General features: G+C 36.2%; 2 non-coding genes across 2 annotated transcripts; both read right to left on the minus strand.

The window, feature by feature from the left end:
• Positions 1 to 3,496: 3,496 nt before the first annotated feature.
• On the minus strand, positions 3,497 to 3,570 carry TRNAW-CCA (transfer RNA tryptophan (anticodon CCA)). The gene has a single exon. It is a non-coding gene; the product is annotated as a tRNA-Trp (tRNA).
• A 139-nt stretch (positions 3,571 to 3,709) lies between these two features.
• On the minus strand, positions 3,710 to 3,783 carry TRNAP-UGG (transfer RNA proline (anticodon UGG)). Its single transcript has one exon. It is a non-coding gene; the product is annotated as a tRNA-Pro (tRNA).
• Between the last annotated feature and the right edge of the window lie 11,451 nt (positions 3,784 to 15,234).

The following is a 15,234-nucleotide window of genomic DNA, read 5'->3' on the forward strand; positions in this document are numbered from 1 at the left end:
GAACTTCTTGTTTCAGAGGGGGAATCCATCAAGCTTGATCAACCATTAACAAGCAATCCTAATGTGGGAGGTTTTGGTCAGGGGGACGCAGAAATCGTGCTTCAGGATCCATTACGTGTCCAAGGCCTTTTGTTCTTCTTCGCATCCGTTATTTTGGCACAAGTTTTTTTGGTTCTCAAAAAGAAACAGTTTGAAAAGGTTCAATTGTACGAAATGAATTTCTAGGTCCCGGGATTTCTTACCATCAAGTTGGTAAAAAGCCTCGATTTATTGGCAATTGCTAGAATTATCTATGATCTATTTTGGAAATCCTTTTTTTGTTTAGACTGCTTTTTGTTTATGAGATGTCTGGAATTCCTTATTTATATCCCATGCAAAAGAAGAGAATCCAAGGCAAAGGCGAGAACAATCAAATTAAAATTTCTTCTTTTTCGGAGGGATTGCAGGTCTTCTTAATCGTCTATTCGGCACAAGAAAAAGCCTTTTTCTTGTGCCGATTCTTCTTGTATCAAAATAAGAATCCTTTTTCTTCCTAATTCGTCAAAGATTACTATTTCTTCTTTATTCGGGTCTGTCTCTTGGACCTCTTTTTCTTTTGCTTAGGTTTAGCCGAGGTAGTGGACAAACAGAGGGGAAGAAAATATGGCGGGGGAAAAATTTCTTGTGATTGTGAGCAAATTGCTTGGCTTGTTTAATTAAGTTCAACTTCAAATTTACAGAAATTTTGCAAAAAAAAAGTAAACTCTTCCATTGAAGGTTTTTTTATTTTTAGGCTAGTTGAATAGTTTTGATTAAGGTTTTATTAGTTTATTACTCGAAACTAAATCAAGGATTTTCAGGATACTTCCTTCGTGGAATAAGATATTGGATCCTCGAGTGATCTCTTTTTCTTGTTGCTTCATAAGAGTGAATCGAATAGATTCAATTCGCGTTATAAGAGTAAAATAAAAATTCCGCGGGTCCTTTCCGCTCTAATCAGATAAAGGGGGGTAAGGACCCGCTAAGCTCCTACTTTTTCATGTTTACAATCTGGTCCCTCCGATTACTATAGAGATGAACCCAATCCAGAATATGAACCATAAAAGAAAACACCTACTAAACCAATCACAGCAATACCAGCTACAGTACCTATCAGCCAAAGAGGAATTCTTCCAGTAGTATCGGCCATTTCCCCTACTTTCCTCCACATTTTATCAATTGGTCATGCTAGAGACAAAAACAGTCATGGGTAGTTATAAGGATGGTATCCTTCCAAATGGGATAAGAGAATTCTTATTAGTCTCTTTCTTTCTCTCAATTGAAGAAGTAATATTGGAAAATAAAACAGCAAGTACAAAAATGAGTAATAAACCCCAGTATAGACTGGTACGATTCAATTCAACATTTTGTTCATTCGGGTTTGATTGTGTCATAGTTCTATAGTTGGAATTTGTTTTATCGTTGGATGAACTGCATTGCTGATATTGATCCCAAGAAAAAAACAGTAGGTACAGCTAGTCCGTGAATAGCCAGCCATCGCACTGTAAAAATAGGATAGGTTCGATCTATGGTCATTGAGGGCCTCCTAAAAGGATCTACTAAATTCATCGAGTTGTTCTAAAGAATCAAAACGGTCGGTTATTAACGGAATTCCTTGTCGGCTTTCCGTGAAATACTCGTTTGGCCTAGGACTTCCAAACACGTCATAAGCTAAACCCGTACTGACAAATAACCAACCCGCAATGAATAGGGAAGGTATAGTAATGCTATGAATAACCCAGTATCGAATACTGGTAATAATATCAGCAAAAGAACGTTCTCCCGTGCTTCCAGACATGCTGAACTCCCAAAATTTTTGTACATTCAAAAAAGGAATTGATTCCGTAAAAGATGGGATCGACCAGTAAATAGAAAATTACTGATATTTCATCCTTGTGAGATTGTCAATTTTGTACCAAAGGTGTATTTTGAGTATACCGAATTAGTATAGCTATCCTTCCTATGGCACAGCAATCTGGTTTTGCCTGGTTCCGAAACATAATTACTTTTTTATTTTTTTTTTGTCTATAGGTAAGCTATATGTTATTCAAGGCATCAATAGAAAACCCCATTTTTGTAGGTTCTACTTACTTTTCATTGGCTTCGGAATAATAGAGTAATTCGGAATAGCAGCCAAAATCTTGGGAAAATCTAAGTTAATGATCAATAGGTTTGGATAAATAATTTAGGAAGGATATTCTCATACTGACACAATACAAGGACAAGTATATGTGAAATCTATCCTTTCATAATTCGTAATTCATCCTTGTATTGTTTGTTGGATTAGGTCTAACTTTCTTGACCAAACTGCGAGCGCGGAACTTTACGAGATGAAATAGGGAAAGACAGAAGATAGAATAGAACTTAAAAGGATAATTGAAGTGACTCGTCTTCGAATCTACTTTGGTTGGAGTTCGAAAAAGGAATAAAAATAAAGTAAATTCAAGGAAGAGCTTTCTTTTTTTTTTTTTTTTAACAGCCCCTTGGCAGGTCGTGGAATGCTTTTGTTCTCCTCTTATTCCATATGGAATACAATCAGTTAAAATAAGAAGGAATAGGGGAATATTCGATCGTTCACTCCAAAAAGAGGGTCCTATTGAAAAAGAAATTATCCAAAATAGAAAGAAGTTTTTTTTTTCAAATTCAATTGTTTATTTATCTCTTATTCAAAAATTTCCCTGAAAATTGAATTTCTTTTTTTCATTCAATGGGGTTAGATGATCTAGTTCTTAATATTATTACTTTACTCAATTGACAAATTCCACAACAAATCTCTTGATTCGGAATTAGGGACTCATGTATCATCTGATGAATCCACTTTCTTTTACACTTCTGTATCTTACTCTATCTTGTTTTTTAGTATTATCTAAAATAACTGATGAATTATGAATTTTCCATAACTTAGGTAAATGCTTTACCAACATATGTAGTGTAGTAAAAAAAAATAAATGGAATTTAACTCTTTCATGCTTACTTTAACTAGTTATTTTGGTTTTCTACTGGCTGCTTTAACTATAACCCCAGCTCTATTTATTGGCTTGAACAAGATACGCCTTATTTGAATTGACTGAATAATTATAATTCAGAAAAGAAAAATCTTTCTTTGGGATTCCTGGCATTCTACGACTCTTTTCCAGACTAATTAGGAATTCTTTTCTTGGTCATTGAGATTCGTGGATAATTTAGAGTACTATTTAGGGATAGATCGTACCTCTTTTTTTATCCCCTCGAACAAATCGAAATGATTGAAGTTTTTCTATTTGGAATCGTCTTAGGCCTAATTCCTATTACTTTAGCGGGATTATTCGTGACTGCGTATTTGCAATACAGGCGTGGGGATCAGTTGGATCTTTGATTGAGTCATTTTTTTTTTTTGATTGACCTCCTCCAGACCAGAGAGGAGGTCAAATTGAAATTGGAGTTACAATTCAATTTTGTTAAGTTATTTTACTCTGCTTCGACATAAAATAGATGGAATCACGCTCTGTAGGATTTGAACCTACGACATCGGGTTTTGGAGACCCGCGTTCTACCGAACTGAACTAAGAGCGCTTTCATTCATTCAAAAAGAAAATCTTTTTCTATTCCTAATGTATCTCACGTACGTATAGTCTCCACAAATTCAAGTTATACCCACTTTACTTTAATTGATCTCGTCGCTACTGCCTATAAAGAAGAAAGAAGTAATAGGTAGGGATGACAGGATTTGAACCTGTGACATTTTGTACCCAAAACAAACGCGCTACCAAGCTGCGCTACATCCCTTTTCCAAATTAAATTGTTGTACAATGCCATTGTACACAATTCCTGTCTTCTTTTCCACATCATAATTTTCTTCTTCTTTCTTTCTCTATCTATATATAGAACCCTCGTGTCATTTCTTCTTTTTGGTCTCATATAATTAAGGAATTATATACATATAAAATCCAATATAATTTCGCCTATAAAAGAAGGATTACTTTTCCTTGGTAATATATAGGAAGAAGGGGTCATCTTTTTCTTTTTTAGGGATAGGAAAATTTCGTCGATATGGTTCATTTTATATATAGCATAACAATCTTGGGCAAGAGTTTATGATCATATATGTATTCCAACAAGGAAGGAGGATTTTCAATGCGGGATATAAAAACATATCTCTCTGTAGCACCCGTGCTAAGTACTCTATGGTTTGGTGCTTTAGCAGGTTTATTGATAGAAATTAATCGTTTATTCCCAGATGCTTTGTCATTCCCTTTTTTTTAATTCTAGTTATTGCTATGGGAGGGATAGATTTCTTCGTGATATGACAAAATTTGATCCTTTTCAATCTTTTTTTAGTATCGGAAGGAAAAAGAAAGAAAAGATGGATTGGGTTGAACCTCAGAGTCATTAAAAATTTGGTAAACCCCATTTTTGAAAATAGAAATTCAATTTAAAGGGGTACCCAAGCTAAATAAGGCCTCAGAAATCAGAGCATAGAAAAGGCGGGGCTGGCTAATTAAATGAAAGGATTTCGAACCAAAATCTTTGCTAATTCGACAAGGATTGTATTCTTTAATTATTTCTCTATTTTTTATTACTTAATTAAAGAATAAAAAAAAATTATTCTAATGAATTTTATTCTTCTTCTTCGGATTCAAAATAGAAGAATAAAAGAATAAGTAGAAGAATTAAGTTAAGTCAATCCAAAAAGAAAAGGAGGTTCATGGCCAAGGGAAAAGATGTTAGAATCAGAGTTATTTTGGAATGCATCAGTTGTGTTCGAAAAGGTGCCAATGAGGAATCGACGGGGATTTCTAGATATAGTACTCAAAAGAATCGCCACAATACACCCGGACAATTAGAATTCAAAAAATTTTGTCGTTATTGTCGCAAGCATACGACTCATCACGAAATAAAGAAATAGGAACATCGTGTGTTTGATCTTTCCAAACAACAGAAAGAGTAAGAACTTCATATTTAATATATAAAGAAAACATAGTATAGAATACAAAATACAAATCAACTCATCTGATTTCCGGTAGATATTATTTCATATGTATAGAGGGTATTCATATACTATAATATGAATCAAATAAGATATGGATCAAAGAAAAACTACTTCTTCTGGATCCTAAATTAATAAAATAAAGAAGTGAATTTTCAAATTTTCAAATTTTAAATAAGGAATAAATCATGTATACATCTAAACAACCTTTTCTTAAATCTAAGCAACCCTTTAGTAAATCCAAGCAAACTTTTAATAAATCCAAGCAACCCTTTCGTAAATCCAAGCAAACTTTTCGTAAATTCAAGCAACCTTTTCGTAAATCTAAACAACCTTTTCGTAGGCGTCCCCGGATTGGCCCGGGAGATCGAATTGATTATAGAAACATGAGTTTAATTAATAGATTTATTAGTGAACAAGGAAAAATATTATCGAGACGAATAAATAGATTAACCTTGAAACAACAACGATTAATTACTCTTGCTATAAAACAGGCTCGTATTTTATCTTTCTTACCGTTTCGTAACTATGAGAACGAAAAGCAATTTCAAGCCCAGTCAATTTCAATAATTACAGGTTCTAGACCCAGAAAAAATAGACATATTCCTCAATTAACGCAAAAGTACAATTCCAATCGAAACTTAAGAAACAACAACCAAAATTTAAGAAACAACAACCGGAACTTAAGTTCCGATTGTTGATGTTTTATTCGAATTCGAAAGGGCCAGACCTATATATATTATAAAGAAAGTAATCCAGCTCGTTGATTCCTACCACTTAATCTTAATTTATTGTATCTTCCCGGAGTTCCCTCTCCGGGAATTCATCTTTTATTATTCCAGTATATTACTTTATTTATACCTTTAATTGATGATCTTTATTTTATTGGAAATCGTGTAAAGATTATTTGGATTTGATACAGCTACTTGTGCAAGCATTTTACGATTAAGAATCAATTTCTTCTTGTACAGGTTGTGTATTAATTTACTATAACTATCGAATACTTTATATACCCGCGTTGCTGCGTTTATCCGAGTGATCCACAAACGACGAAAATCCCTCTTTTGCCTACCTCTATCTCGATGAGAGGAAACAAAAGCTCTTTTTACCTGTTGGGTAATCATTCGATTAAGTCTTAAATGAGCCCCTCTAAAGTTTGAGGCAAATGAACGCATTTTTGTTCGTCGTCTCCGGGCTATATATCCTCGCGGAACTCTGGTCATTGAATCAAATTAACCTTAATGAATAACTAATGATTTCTCTTCTTTTAGCCACCCTTTTTCTCATTAATAACAAAACTAATTATTCCGATATATAAAATATTAATTCCAATGGCTTTTGCTATAGTAACCTTCCCAACCACGATTTTTTATTCCACTCCGTTCAGTTATTTCTATACGAAATAACAAATTCATTCTAATAATACTAAAAAAAATAGTGGGTTCCATCGTTTCTATGGTTCCCTTTTAAACGGTGAGGCCCTCTCTATACACCGGAGCCCTTTCTTTCATCAAAAGGTATTGCGAACTTGTATAGTCCACATTCTTTGGCTCTACCTATCCATTATAGAGTAAATAGCTCTTTTCACAATAAGAGTTATCCATACAGTGACGGTATTTAATTATGAAAGTTGGCTAAGTAGCTGACCCTGTTAGTCCGTTCTTTTAAGATAAAGGAGCATAAGCCTTTTTCTTTTTATTACTATTTCCTCCGCTTAATGGATAACCATTTGCTACCAATGGGAGAATTGCTTCTTATTTCCAATTTAGATAATTGGATTTGCACCAAAGGAAACCATAAATTCCATATACCATAGAAATCTAGGATAGAGAAGCTATATCCTATTCATTGGTACTAATCATGGATACTTCAATTTTTTTTATATTTGTTTGAAGTCATGATCTGAACGAGTCGCACATACACCCTAGCACATGTTCCTCGACGCTGAGGGCATCCTTTAAGCGCGGCCGTTTTTCGAGCATTTCGTATTGGCTGTCTTGCGTTTCTAATAAGTTGTTTAACCGTCGGCATGTTGTATGTATATAGAAAAAAATGGATTGGTTTAGATCCATCTTAACCTGATGATTGCTCATCATGAAGTCTTTCTATTTTCTATTAAATCGAGGAAAACACGAATTTAGCTGTGAAATAACTTTACAAGAAATCCGGACACTACCAATCCTTAAACATTTCTGGAAACCACACTGGATCAGTATCGCAGTGCTTGTCAATCATTTCATCCCCTACAATATCGACAAGTCCATAAGCTTTGGCTTCGTCTGCTGACATAAAAACATCCCTTTCCATGTCTTCGGATACAACCCAAAAAGGCTTGCCTGTTCTTACTGCATAAACCCTTGTGATCATTTCGCGAACTTTGTGTAACTCTTCTACTTCTAGTAAAAATTCTGGTGTCCTTGCCCGATAATAAGCACTAGCAGGTTGGTGAAGCATAATCCTCGCGTGAGGGAATGCTATACGCTTGGTGGGTTCTCCTCCAAGCAGAATGAAGGACGCCATGGAGGCGGCTATTCCGAGGCATATTGTATATATATCTGGTGTCACCGTTTGCATCGTATCAAAAATAGCCATTCCTGAGATTAGCCACCCGCCTGGGGAGTTTATAAACAAAAAAATATCACTAATTCCATCTTCTATACTCAGATATACCATGAGACCTGTAATATGATTCGTGATCTCGCAACGAATCTCTTGACCTAAAAAAAGTGTCCTTTCTCGATACATAACATTGTATAAGTCAACCCAAGTCGCTTCTTCATCTCCAGGAATCCGGTAAGGTACTTTTGGAACACCAATGGGCATATTAGATTAATATTATTAAATTTAAGTAAGAAAACCACACTTTAATATGGAAACGTAAGAATGGAACAGAAAGAAAGAATCCGCAGTTTATTGTCTTAATTTTTATTCTTATTCTATATGAATATTATAGATTCTATTAATACGTAGATTGAAAGGTTATACATATAAGGAATGTAAGACAGATTGAATAAAGAAAAGGGAATGGGTGATTTGAATGCTAAACAAAGAGGGGTAGCGATCTATTCTTCGTTTTTTCCAAATTGGCCAAGTTACCCATTGCATATTGGCACTTATCGAGTATAGAATAGATCTGCTTCTCTTTCTTCTTATGAACAGAATTGGCTTCTTATTTTTAATGGAATGAAATAAATATTCGCGCTTTCTGACACAGAATCCCCTAGAAGGGTTAGGTACATAGGATATGGATAGTCTTTTTCAATGCGATAAAATAAAGCGACATCGTGTCTATTTTTCTTTGCTAAAGGGGTATTTCCATGGGTTTGCCTTGGTATCGTGTTCATACTGTCGTATTGAATGATCCGGGTCGATTGCTTGCGGTGCATATAATGCACACAGCTCTAGTTTCTGGTTGGGCTGGCTCAATGGCTTTATACGAATTAGCAGTTTTTGATCCCTCTGATCCTGTTCTGGATCCAATGTGGAGACAAGGTATGTTCGTAATTCCCTTCATGACTCGTTTAGGAATAACGGATTCGTGGGGTGGTTGGAGTATTTCAGGAGGAACTGTAACAAATCCGGGTATTTGGAGTTATGAAGGTGTGGCAGGTACGCATATTGTGTTTTCTGGCTTGTGTTTCTTGGCAGCGATCTGGCATTGGGTATATTGGGACCTAGAAATATTCTCTGATGAGCGGACGGGAAAACCCTCTTTGGATTTGCCCAAGATCTTTGGAATTCATTTATTTCTTGCAGGGGTGGCTTGCTTTGGCTTTGGGGCATTTCATGTAACGGGTTTGTATGGTCCTGGGATATGGGTATCCGATCCTTATGGACTAACTGGAAAAGTACAAGCTGTAAATCCAGCGTGGGGTGCAGAAGGTTTTGATCCTTTTGTTCCGGGGGGAATAGCTTCTCATCATATTGCTGCGGGTACATTGGGTATATTAGCGGGCTTATTCCATCTTAGTGTCCGTCCGCCTCAACGTCTATATAAAGGATTACGTATGGGCAATATTGAAACTGTACTTTCCAGTAGTATCGCTGCTGTTTTTTTTGCAGCTTTCGTAGTTGCTGGAACTATGTGGTATGGGTCAGCAACGACCCCAATCGAATTATTTGGGCCTACTCGTTATCAGTGGGATCAGGGATACTTTCAGCAAGAAATATATCGAAGAGTTAGCAATGGTTTAGCCGAAAATCTTAGTTTATCAGAAGCTTGGTCTAAAATTCCCGAAAAATTAGCCTTTTATGATTATATTGGTAATAATCCGGCAAAAGGGGGATTATTCAGAGCAGGCTCAATGGACAATGGGGATGGAATAGCTGTTGGATGGTTAGGACATCCCGTCTTTAGAGATAAAGAAGGACGTGAGCTTTTTGTACGCCGTATGCCTACTTTTTTTGAAACATTTCCGGTTGTTTTGGTAGATGAGGAGGGAATTGTTAGAGCAGACGTTCCTTTTAGAAGAGCAGAATCCAAATATAGTGTTGAACAAGTAGGTGTAACGGTGGAGTTCTATGGTGGCGAACTTAATGGAGTAAGTTATTCTGATCCTGCTACTGTAAAAAAATATGCGAGGCGTTCTCAATTAGGGGAAATTTTTGAATTAGACCGGGCTACTTTGAAATCTGATGGTGTTTTTCGCAGCAGTCCAAGGGGTTGGTTCACTTTTGGTCATGCTACCTTTGCTTTGCTCTTCTTTTTCGGACACATTTGGCATGGCGCTAGAACATTGTTCCGAGATGTTTTTGCTGGTATTGATCCAGATTTGGATGCTCAAGTGGAATTTGGAACATTCCAAAAAGTGGGAGATCCAACTACAAGGAAACAGGCAGTTTGATACACATTGTTATAGTATCTTTCACCTCTCTTTTTTGATTTGACATGGGAAACATCTCCCATCCTTTCTTTGACTCTTTTTCTTTCTTTATATGGGAAATTATCCCAAATGACAAATGAATAGGTGTGGAAGTTATAATTGTAAATAAACCAGGATCGAATCTATGGAAGCATTGGTTTATACGTTCCTTTTAGTTTCGACTTTAGGGATAATTTTTTTCGCTATCTTCTTCCGAGAACCACCTAAGGTTCCACCAACTCCAACTAAAAGAATAAAATAATTTCATTTAAGTAAGAAGTCCCCCTATCTGGGAGACTTCTTACTTAAATTAGTCTCCGTGTTCTTCGAATGGATCTCTTAATTGTTGAGAGGGTTGCCCAAACGCGGTATATAAGGCATACCCAGTAAAGCTTACAAGTAAACCAGATATGGAGATGGCGACTAAAGTTGCTGTTTCCATTTTTATAGAATTTCAAGATTACAATGGATCTACGAAAAGATCGTGTATTTACAACTACAACGGAATAGTATACAAAGTCAACACCAATGATTAAATAGAATTTATGGCTACACAAACCGTTGAAGATAGTTCTAAACCTAGGCCAAAACGAACTGGTGCAGGTAGTTTACTGAAACCCTTGAATTCGGAATATGGGAAAGTCGCCCCGGGTTGGGGGACTACTCCTTTTATGGGGATCGCAATGGCTTTATTCGCTATATTCCTATCTATCATTTTAGAAATTTATAATTCTTCCGTTTTACTGGACGGAATTTTAACCAATTAGGTTTCTACTAACTAAAACTAGGAAGTCAGAGTTTTTCCATCCAAAAAAGCCTTTCTAGTTTAAGATCTACATTTCTAGATATTATGGTAGTTCGACCGCGGAATTTTTTTGTTTCGGTATCTCTGGAATATGAGTGTGTGACTTGTTAGAATTGATCCTATTGATAATACATAGAAAGGGCCTGTTATCTCTATCAAGATGATTCTAATTCGTCAGATATTATTTATTCTAGTATCTGGAACACGAAATAGATAGAGTGGATCAAAAAAAAATGGAACTATGATTCATACTCACTATTAAGACCTCGCAACCAGACTGAAAAATTCAAGTAGTTCTTAAATAAAAATAAAAAAGAAATTTTCTTCCTTCCAATTTTGTTTGCCCAAAAGACAACTTTTTTTCTCTCGATTTTGTCGAGTCATTACACTGATTCAATAAATGATTATCAAGCGGTTCTTATTCGAAGAACCCTTGCCTTTTGTTTAGCTTGAGACTAAATCATCGTGGCTCTAGTATGAATCTAAGGTTTTAATTGAACTGATTCATAGGATCTCAACAAGATAATTTCTATATTACGCATAAAAAAACAAATCCTTTATAGGGAAGAGAAAAGTCAAGAAGCCTCTAATGACCAACATAAGGGAAAGGAAGAAAGAAAGACGCGCCAACTTGAGATTTTTTGGCATTATCATCACAAAGAAGATATTCCGGATTTTTCTTATTTGATATCTTCAAGGCAAATCGACCCAATTCAGTGGCTGATGAAGTTTTGAACCTTTTTTCTAATATTCGTTGAAAATTTTTGTGTTTCTGCTTGAGCCGTACGAGATGAAATTTTCATATACGGCTCTTAGAGGGGGACTCGGGTTAGTTACCTATCTCAATAAAGTATATGATTGGTTTGAGGAACGTCTTGAGATTCAGGCAATTGCAGATGATATAACTAGTAAATATGTTCCTCCCCATGTCAACATATTTTATTGTTTAGGGGGAATTACACTTACTTGTTTTCTAGTACAAGTCGCTACCGGTTTTGCTATGACTTTTTACTACCGACCAACCGTTACAGAGGCTTTTTCCTCGGTTCAATACATAATGACCGAGGCCAACTTTGGTTGGTTAATCCGATCAGTTCATCGATGGTCAGCAAGTATGATGGTTTTAATGATGATCCTGCATGTATTTCGTGTGTATCTCACAGGGGGATTTAAAAAACCCCGCGAATTAACTTGGGTCACAGGTGTGGTTTTGGCTGTTTTGACTGCATCATTTGGTGTAACTGGTTATTCTTTGCCTTGGGATCAAATTGGCTATTGGGCAGTCAAAATTGTGACAGGTGTACCTGACGCCATTCCGGTAATAGGATCGCCTTTAGTGGAGTTATTACGCGGAAGTGCTAGTGTGGGCCAATCCACTTTGACTCGTTTTTATAGTTTACATACCTTTGTACTGCCTCTGCTTACTGCCGTATTTATGTTAATGCACTTTCCAATGATACGTAAGCAAGGTATTTCGGGTCCTTTATAGGGAAGGCATATCATAGAGAATTATAATTATCATATATCATATCGGGTAGGTTTTGGTATTTCATTGCTACAAGCATGGGTTATTGTAAAATAACACATGTCATTTGGATACTTCTCTTCAACTCCAAAGTATTTTTATACAATACAAATAGTTGAAGTTAATTTTACGAAAGAAAAAAGGCGGATTATGGGAGTGTGTGACTTGAATTATTGATTTGGCCATGCAGATAAAGAATTGGATCTGCCACATTAGAATTCACAACCAAAGGTGTCTCCGCATCCAATCAACATGTAAGTCCCCTACCTAGGAAGGATAGGCTGGTTCACTTGAGGAGAATATCTTCTATGATCATACCGCAACCATGTCATCCATGAACAGGCTCCGTAAGATCCCATAGAGTAGAAATGGAATAAGTCATGTGACATGATCCAGTTCTCTATTTATTACACTTACCTTTTTATTATAGTATGGAAATGCATTCATTTTCTTTGCATCGATTGTGATCCGCAATACTATCGGAGTAAAAGAAGGGATCTAAGGAAGAATGTAGGCTAAACTTTTTGATTTTTTATTAGTAACAAGTAAATATTTTGTTTGGAGGTAAGAAACTTGCGATATTGAGGGGATAAATACCAACTAATCAAGAGACATGAGACAATCCACAAAGCAATTGATCATGATCAAATTTGTAAGCCCACTTGGATATTGAGCATTTACCCATAAGAATAGGATTATTTTCAATGAGTAGTTGTAGGTGCAACTTCGGAAAAGAGAATCTGATAAAGCTTTTCTTGCCTAGAGTCATTGAGTCATTATAAACCTTAATTCTATTAAGGATCTTCCGCGGTCTTATTTCTTTCACTCTTGCTCGAGCCGGATGATGATAAATTCTCATGTCCGGTTCCTTTGGGGGATGGATCCTAAAGAGTTCACCTATCCCAATAACAAAGAAACCAGACTTAAATGATCCTGTATTAAGAGCTAAATTAGCTAAAGGGATGGGACATAATTATTACGGGGAACCCGCATGGCCCAACGATCTTTTATATATTTTTCCAGTAGTAATTCTAGGTACTATTGCATGTAATGTAGGTTTAGCGGTTCTCGAGCCATCAATGATTGGTGAACCGGCAGATCCGTTTGCAACTCCTCTGGAAATATTACCCGAGTGGTACTTCTTTCCCGTGTTTCAAATACTCCGTACGGTACCCAATAAGTTATTGGGCGTTCTTTTAATGGTTTCTGTGCCAACAGGCTTATTGACAGTACCTTTTCTAGAGAATGTCAATAAATTCCAAAATCCATTTCGCCGCCCAGTAGCTACGACCGTTTTTTTAATCGGTACTGTAGTAGCTCTTTGGTTAGGTATTGGAGCAACATTACCCATTGATAAATCATTAACTTTAGGTCTTTTTTAGATATTTTTTGATTCATTCAACCGTGAAGTACCATAGGTATCTAGGAAATAGTTACTTCCAAGTGAATCTTCCCTAGATACCTAAAATCCATTTTATTATGATCCATTTCGCGAAAATATAGATTGTACCAAAGATGCTAAATTGTTTTCTTTTTATTCTAACTCGAAAAAGAAGAAGAAAAAAAAATTGCAATGGATTTAAAACGAGAGTTTATTCTTAAGTAAATCAATTGGGAGATGCTTCTCTAGAGTGTCCCATATATGTTTTCTATCTTCCATACGAAAACTGTCAATTCTCAGAAGATCTTCTTCAGTCTTACTCAAAAGGTCCAATAGTGTATGTATATTGGCCCTTTTTAGACAATTATACGTTCTAGAAGTCAATTCTAATTGATCAATAAAAATACAATTCAATGGAATTCCTTTTTTGTTTTTCTTTAGATTAGTTAATCTTTTTTGAAAAGTAAAAAGGGGTGGAGTAAACCTGTTTTTATTTTCTTCGAAACTAGCGCCCTCTTCCTCCGCGTGTAGAAAAGGAAGAAATAAATCAATCAAATTACGAGAAGCCTCATAAAGTGCTTCCTTAGGGGTTAAACTTCCATTAGTCCATATTTCTAGAAAAAGTATCTCGTGTTTTTCATTTCCATTCCCACAAGAAAAAATACTATAATTCACATTTCGAACAGGCATGGATACAGCATCTATAGGATAACTTCCATCTTGATAGTTCTTTCTGAGTTCTGTCTGATATCCACGATCTCTCTTGATCTGTAAATCAATACAGAAATCAATGGGCTCTGTCAAGTTAGCTATAGGTTGTGCCGTATCAACGATTTCTACGGAAGGCGGTAAGATGATATCTTGAGCAGTTATGTATCTAGGACCTTTGACGCAAATGGATGCGTCTCTAACTCCATAGAGATTACTTCTCAATACAATTTCTTTCAAATTTAGTAAAATTTCTTGTACGGATTCTTCAATACCTGCTATTGTAGAATACTCGTGCGGCACGCTCCCAAATTTTGCACGTGTGATACATGTTCCTTCTATTTCTCCAAGTAAAGCTCTTCGCAAGGCAATACCGACGGTGTCCGCTTGACCTTTTCTAAGCGGGGACAGAATGAAACGACCATAATAAAGGCGCTTACTATCTACTCTTGATTCAACACACTTCCACTGTAGTGTTTGAGTGGATCCTGCTACCTCCTCTCGAACCATAATAGACTAGTATTATTATTTTATCATTGAATCGTTTATTTCTCTTGAAATGAAAGTTGAAAGCGGGTTAATTCTTTTACAGACGTCTTTTTTTAGGCGGTCGACATCCATTATGCGGCATAGGTGTTACATCGCGTATACAACTTAATCGCACACCACTTTTAGCAATGGCTCGTAATGCGGCATCTCTTCCACTACCAGCGCCCTTTACCATAACTTCTGCTCGTTGCAAACCTACTGTACGAATAGCATCTACTGCTGTTCTTTGACCAGCATAGGGTGATGCTTTTCTTGAGCTTTTGAATCCACAAGTACCGGCCGAGGACCAAAAAACCACCCGACCTTGTGGGTCTGTAACAGTTATAATGGTATTGTTGAAACTAGCTTGAACATGAATAACCCCTTTTGTTATTCTACGTGCACTCTTCCGTAAACTAAAACGTGCATTCCTACGTAAAC

This window comes from Triticum urartu, unplaced genomic scaffold (assembly GCF_056163025.1).
Source record: "Triticum urartu cultivar PI428250 unplaced genomic scaffold, HENAU_Tu73 scaffold2, whole genome shotgun sequence".
Taxonomy (NCBI): Eukaryota; Viridiplantae; Streptophyta; class Magnoliopsida; order Poales; family Poaceae; genus Triticum; species Triticum urartu.